Below are 7,541 nucleotides of genomic sequence, written 5' to 3'. Positions count from 1 at the left end.
GAAGAACTTGAAGATTAAAGTACAGAATTTATTAGAAAAAACAAGTCAACCACAAGTTGACAGCGCGAGGCTACAGAAAAACAGCGGGATATATAAAAACCACTATAGCTTTTGTTTTAACTACGGCACTTGGTTTTACAGGCGCCAAGCATACAAATATATCTATTGTGCTGCCAAGCTCTCATTCTCTCTATACACACACATACATGCAGATATACTCCATTTGTACGTCCCATATATATCAGAGGCGGATCCAGAATTTGAGGTTTATGGGTTCCTATCGTATTTCAAATTAATATGCAATAATAACTGGGTTCACAGTTAAATATTTATAAATATTTAGTGAGTTTCTTTATATAAATACAGGGTCTATGCAAGAGTTACTTGGTTCTCAGGAACCCATACTCAATGCTCTAGGTCCGCCCCTGTCCAGTGCATTAGTTACGGGTTCCCGTGCGTGAAACCCAGTAACTTTTGTCTAGATTCTGTATTTATATTGAAAAAGTCATTAAATGTATAAGAATATTTAGCTTGAAACTCAATTCGTTAATCCAGTTATTATTGTACCGAAGCACTTTCAATTTATCCTGTCTTTGGATAAGTATTGCGGTTAAGTCAGTTAACAACATGAGATTCGAAAAATTGATAAGAACCATCTAGTGATTCTTCAATGCTTTTACTTATGTAGATATATGGAGTCCATTATGCTACTATATATATATTCTCATTTCTTCCTTAATGACATATCTTCTCATATAAAAGTTCACATTATTATGAGAGAAAAATAGGAAAAGACAGGCGAAACCACTATTTATTATTCAATTAATTGTTGATAGAACGAGCAGTTTTAACACTTTACATGTATATACTTAATTAGCTTTTGTTTTAAAAGTCCTTGTTCGTTTTACAAACATCGCGTCCGATCAAAGAGAAAGTATATATATATTATTTTCATAGCGTACAAAATGCGCTGTCCTTGAGAAGACTCAGAATAGTACTATAGAGTGGAGGATTAATCACGCTTAATTACTACCTAGTACTGATACTAATTTTGTGATAAAGGGCTAGGTAGCTAGCTAGCTAGCTACAACCATATAAACCATTAATTTTTCTAAACATTAATGGTCCATAGAGTGAAAGATATTCCCAGAGAATCACTACAGTGTAAGCAATAAAACATGACCATAGACTAATTGAAAGTTGCCCTCCTCCTTCTCCCCTATATATAAATGTTATCAATATCATGGGCTATAATTGACACATAAACTCATCCTCTCCTTCTCAACTAGATTTTTCTTTTCTTTTGTCTTAAACAAGATTTGCCCCTCTTCTCTCCATTTCTTCATAAATGAAAATAGTTGCAATCTTGTTTTCGGCGATTGTTATTAATGCCTTAGTGATATGGGGGTGGAAAATGGTGAATTGGGTATGGCTTAGACCAAGAAAACTAGAGAAGTGCTTTAGGAAGCAAGGCATGAATGGACATCCTTATAGAACACTATATGGAGACACAAAGGAGATGGCTGAGTTGACCAAAGAAGCAATGCTTAAACCCATTAAACTCACTGATGATATTCTCCCTCGGATCTTCCCTTTCTACCATCATACTCTCAACAAGTATGGTAAGTTACGTTGCTTAAACATCTTCATACATATTCCCATACTACTTTGCAATTCAAAGTGGTGATTTGATTTTGAGGAATTATTTAGAGAGTTTAAGTTATATGCACTGATGTTGTAAAGAACATTAATCATATTACTTATATAAGATAATTATATATAAATCTCATAATGAGTGTTAATTGATTATCTGATAATTACTGAAATATATATATATATATATATATATATATATATATATATATATATATATATATATATATATATATATATATATATATATATATATATATATATATATACTCCAATATATACAGTTATGTGTTGGAGTACAGACTCTATTTCTCATTTGAGGATGAATGACTCAAAGTTGGGGAGAATGTAATACCCCGTATTTGATGGGTGCATAGGCACGAGTTGCTATAGCCTGTCAGGACTAATATCGTATGTTGACGTAAAAAAAATCGGACCTTTCTAGAAATGATTGGAGTGTAAGAAATTTGGTCTTGAAGTTTACGAATATGGATAAAGGAAATGATCTCAATTGAAATGGTGTTGTTGGACTTATGTCGAATGCGATAATGTGGGATCAACCGCGAATAATTGTGTAAAAGTAAAATCATCAATTTGGTAACTTGAGAATAATTCTTAATACGTTCTAGGACGAACGTTTGTTTTAGAGGTGGAGAATGTGATGACCCAAAATGTCATCTTTAAATTAAATAATCATCTCGATATTTTAAGACCTTGAAAAGTAGTATCAATAATTTCTCGACTTGCGTGCGCAGTTCGTATAATTTTCCAGAAGGTTTTTATGTGAAGAAAATGGATTAAATTGTGAACTAGAACTTTAAAACTCAACTGAGTTGACTTCGGTCAACATTTTGAGCAAATGAACCCGGATAAAAGTTTTGACCATTCCGGTAGTTCCGTATCGTGATTTGGGACTTGGTTATATTCCCGAAATCGAATTCGGAGGTCCTTAGATCAAATTATCGCCATTTAACGGAATCTAGAAATTTAAGGCTAAAGATTTCTTAAGTTTGACCAGAGATTTGACTTTTTGATATCGGGGTCGAAATCCAGTTCTGAAATTTTTCATAGCTTCGTTATGTCATTCATGATTTGTGTGCAAAATTTAAAGTCAATTGGATTTGATTTAATAGGTTTTTGCATCGAATATAGAAGTTGAATGTTCTTTATTTCATTAGGCTTGAATGGGGGTGTGATTCACGGTTTTAGCATTATTTGATGCGATTTGAGATTTCGACTAAGTCTGTATTATGTTTTAGGACTTGTTGGTGTATTTTGTTGAGGTCCCGAGGGCCTCGGGTGGATTTCGGAAGGTTAACGGATATAAAAAGGCTGCTGAATTTTCTTTTACAGCATGTGAACAGTACCCTGTGAACAGTACCATGTACAGTACCATATACAGTACGCCGTGAACACTAAAAATGCGTGAACAATACTCCGAATTCTTGACAGAACGTTTATTTCTGAAAATGGGACTTTGTCCCATTTTCCATTTTTGTCGAATTAGAGCTCGGGAAGAGGCTATTTTTGGGAGATTTTCAGAGAAAATAATAGGGTAAGTGTTCTTAACTTAATTTTGGTAGATTACCCGAATCTATTACTAGTTTTGACATTTAATTGGTGATTTTAGTTGGGAAAATCTTGAAAACCCTCTTGGTTTAATTTGAAGATTTGAGGGTTGAGTTGATGTCGGATTTTAGTAAAATTAGTATGGTTGGACTCGTGGTTGGATGTGGTTTCATATTCCGTAATTTTTGTCGGGTTTCGAGACGTGGGCCCCACGGGCGAATTTTTAGTGCAATTTCGGATTTTTAATGGAAAATGTAGAATTTCATATGGAATTAATTCCTATAATTTTTATTGACTGAATCGAATTGTTTATGACTAGATTTGAGAATTTCGGGCACGAATTCGCGAGGCAAAGGCTTGTTGGAATTTTGAATTGGTTGCAAAGCGAGGTAAGTGTTTGGTCTAACCTTAGCTTGAGGGCTTAGGAGTTGTGTCCTATTTGTTATATATTATTTGTTGAGTACGACGTATAGGCATGGTGACGAGTATCTTGGTATCAAGCATGCCCGTGAGTCTTATACTTTGATTAATATGACTCTGTTTCATATTGTATATGCTCTATATGATAATTTCTATTGAGGTATGTGACTTGTGGAAGTATTATTATTAATTGAACATGGTAGAGCGTTGGCTCAAGTTGAAAATTTAATTGTTGAACATGGTAGAGCGTTGGCTCAAGTTGAGAATTGAATTGTTGAACATGGTAGAGCATTGGCTCAAGTTGAGAATTGAATTGTTGAACATTGTAGAGCATTGGCTCAAGTTGAGAATTTAATTGTTGAACATTGTAGAGCATTGACTCAAGTTGAGAATTTAATTGTTGAACATTGTAGAGCATTGGCTCAAGTTGAGAATAGCACTGTTGAACATTATAGAGCATTGGCTCAAGTTGTGAATTGAGTTGTGAAGCAAACGTGAAAGAAGAAAGGAGAGAGAGAGAATCATGATATTTTCTCACTTGCCGGGATGTTATTGTTTTCCTTGCCGGGATTTGATTGTTGTACTATTGTTCCCTTGCCGGGATTTTATTGTGATATTTTTGATTTCCCTTGCCCAAATTGCTTTGTGATTGTTGCTTGGGTGAGGAAGAGCGATAAAGCACAAAGGGTGATGCCGTGCACATTTATATTATTCATATGGTGAGGAAAGAGTGTTAAAGCACGAAGGGTGATGCCGTGCCGCACGATGTACAATTCCGTGCAGTTTATATTGATTCTTGTGGTGAGGACGAGAGTAAAAGCACGAAGGGTGATGCCGTGCTTTTGTCCTTGATTTTCCCTAATTCTTGCTGATAATTGAGTTATGTTGTCATTTACATTTATTTACTGATTTTCTGTTGTTACTTGATTTTATTTCGAGGTTATAGATTCCCTTACCCTATTTGCCTTGTGATTGTTGTTTGGGTGAGGAAGAGCGTAAAGCACGAAGGGTGATGCCGTGCATTGTTTTAGTGAGGAAGAGCGTTAAAGCACGAAGGGTGATGTTGTGTATTGTCTTGGTGAGGAAGAGTGTTAAATCACGAAGGGTGATGCCGTGTATTGTTTTGGTGAGAGAGAGTAAAAGCACGAAGGGTGATGCCGTGCACTTTCTACTGCTGTGTTTATTTGTTGTTATCAATTCAAGTGTTTAAACTGTTTGAATTCCTTTATTGTTGTGATCCTTTGTGTTAGAACCTACAGTGTTTGCAATATCTCACCGCATTTATACATATATATACATTTCAATACTTCAAACTTCAATAATTGTTACACCCTTAATTCAATTAGTTCCTCAACTATATCCCCTTAAACCGTTTGAGGTTGTACTTTACTTAAAAAGGAATTTCTACTATGTTTTGGTTTATTGATTTCTCGTATTATAGGTAATGATTCATTCGATATTGTACTTTAATGGAAAAAGGGTATTTTCTTTATCGAATGATTTCTAAAAATAATTTCATCTTTTCTTGTTGATTTCCTAATTGGGTTGGAAGTTGTACTCTACTTTATATCAAGTAAATGAGGCTCTTTGAACATTCTTAATTGTATTGGGTTATGGACCCTATGAATTGAGTAACATGAGAAGGTTGTTGCGAAATGTGAGACAGAAACATGTGGGCACAAGGTGCCGGAAAAAATATGATGATTTTTATTAATGACAGATTATGATATAGGAACGAGGTGCCGGGGAAAATATTATGATTTTATTTAATAGCACGTGAGTTGTCCGTGCGGTTGTGATATAAATATGGGCACGAGATGTGTGAAAATATGAAAGTGGGCTAAGACCTATATTATTTATGATTATGAAATGAGGCGTCACAAGGTGACCTTTACTCAAAAGAATTATATTCGAAAGATGCTTATTAGAAAGATATTTATTTGAAGGAAATATATTCAAATCATATTTATTGAAAAGCATATTATCTTAAAGATTATTACTTGAAGGAATTATAGGCGAAATATTTATATTTGAAGGACTTGATTAATTGATTGCACTTGTATTTATTATTTGTTGAGAAGCGTTTATGGTGTTCTTGTTGCCTGCTAATTATATCACTGGTTGATCAGTGTTTCCATCATTGTTATCTGCTTCCTATTATTTTTGTACGCTATATTGTACAGGTTTATTTGGTAGTCTGGTCCTAGCCTCGTCACTACTTCGCCGAGGTTAGGCTAGGCACTTACTAGCACATAGGGTCGGTTGTGCTGATACTACACTTCTGTATATTTTTGTGTACAGATCCAGGTATTTGATCGATAGTAGTTGTTCGTTGCGGTGGAGACTCAAGGTAAACCTGCTGCAGCGTTCGTAGTCCTTGGAGTCACCTTCAATTGAGCTTGTTTCCATATGTTCCCTTGTTTTGGAATAGTGATGTATTTATGTTGTATGACTACTCCTAGAAAGGCTTATGACTTGTACTACCGGTTTTGGGAATTGTAAATTGTTTAGAGAAATTTCATTTAAAATTGGCAATTTTCAATGTTATTTCAGTTAATGTTAGGCTTACCTAGTTTAGAGGCTAGGTGCCATCATGACTCCTTCGGAGGGATTTTTGGGTCGTGACAAGTTGGTATCAGAGCTCTAGGTTCATAGGTGCTACAAGTCATAAGCGAGTTTAGTAGAATCTTGCGGATCGGTACGGAGACGTCTGTACTTATCTTCGAGAGGCTACAGAACTAGTAGGAAAAATTTCCATTTCATTCATTCCTTATCGTGCGACATTTGTTCAGCTTGAAGCATATACCTTGTGTTATTTTGCATCCACTCATGTATGGAATTGCGCACTACACCAATGGTTTGTGATACCGTAAAAAGGGTCATAAGAGAGCCAGGGTTGCTCAACCATTGCTACCACGTGTCGTTCAGAATCGAGGATATGGAAGTGAAGAGAGATCTTTCAGTTGTGCGCATGGGGGTGCATCAGATTTTGACATCTGGTGGATAAGTAAAATCTTAAGAAGGTTTAATTGGTTGCCTAATCATCATAGGTGGATGTAGATCTAAAAATAGTTGGTCGTATTAGAGACTATGTATTTCGTATGGGATTTCTATTTAGCGAATAGTATTTACTAGCAAGCCGAGACACTGGAGGAAGTGAGTTTAACTGTTATGAGGATGACACGTGCCAAGTAAATGTCTTGAGGTGTCTTATGACTGGTATCGTACGAGCTGTGAATGTTAGTATTGTGGATCGTCGGGAATGTGTCTTATGATTTTGCACCAAGTGAGGGAAGTCCACTATCAACGATCAGACAGCGGGGGTCATGTGTTAGACCAATTTTGGCTTGAGATGTATTTATGTGGTATTGAAAGTTTTCCAAACTTGTATATGATCAATAGCTGAAATTTGAATGGGATGATGATGAGATTTGAGATATTCCCGTGTCCTTAATAATCATACATTTCAGTATCAGCGGGGTCATGGAAACATATTCAGTATGCTCGTAGTGCTTAAGTTAATCACAACACTCGCGTGGGGCAGTCCTCTTTTAATGTACCGGTGGCATAGAATTTCCTGCAATGGTTATTTAAGTTATCCGGTACGGACTCAGTATGAACAGTCGAACTGCGGATGGGTTGTTATGAAAATGGTGATACTAGGAACATCCTGAGAAATTGTCATAGACTTGGGAGAAATCTGTTCCATCAGAGCACACGTGCCAGGTACTCCATTACAGTCACTACTCTACTTACTCTACCAATTAGGGTTGGAGGAAAGGCGGGTAGATGGCACCTAAGAGGTGGAGACCCGACCCATTGATATATTTGCTATGGTATAGCTGAGGTCGCTATACTAGATGGAGTCGTTACAATTACAAACTTGAGTTATCATAAAG

The 7,541-nt window shown here is 35.9% G+C and overlaps 1 long non-coding RNA gene across 1 annotated transcript; it reads left to right on the top strand.

Moving 5' to 3' along the window:
• The first annotated feature begins 1,120 nt into the window (after nt 1-1,120).
• Nucleotides 1,121-6,590, top strand: LOC142164741 (uncharacterized). The gene is made up of 3 exons (XR_012695698.1): nt 1,121-1,622; nt 3,542-3,611; nt 5,944-6,590. It is a non-coding gene; the product is annotated as an uncharacterized LOC142164741 (long non-coding RNA).
• The last annotated feature ends 951 nt before the right edge of the window (nt 6,591-7,541 follow it).

This window comes from Nicotiana tabacum, chromosome 10, assembly GCF_000715075.1.
Source record: "Nicotiana tabacum cultivar K326 chromosome 10, ASM71507v2, whole genome shotgun sequence".
Lineage (NCBI taxonomy): Eukaryota > Viridiplantae > Streptophyta > Magnoliopsida > Solanales > Solanaceae > Nicotiana > Nicotiana tabacum.
This window is presented reverse-complemented; position numbering and strand designations above follow the sequence as displayed.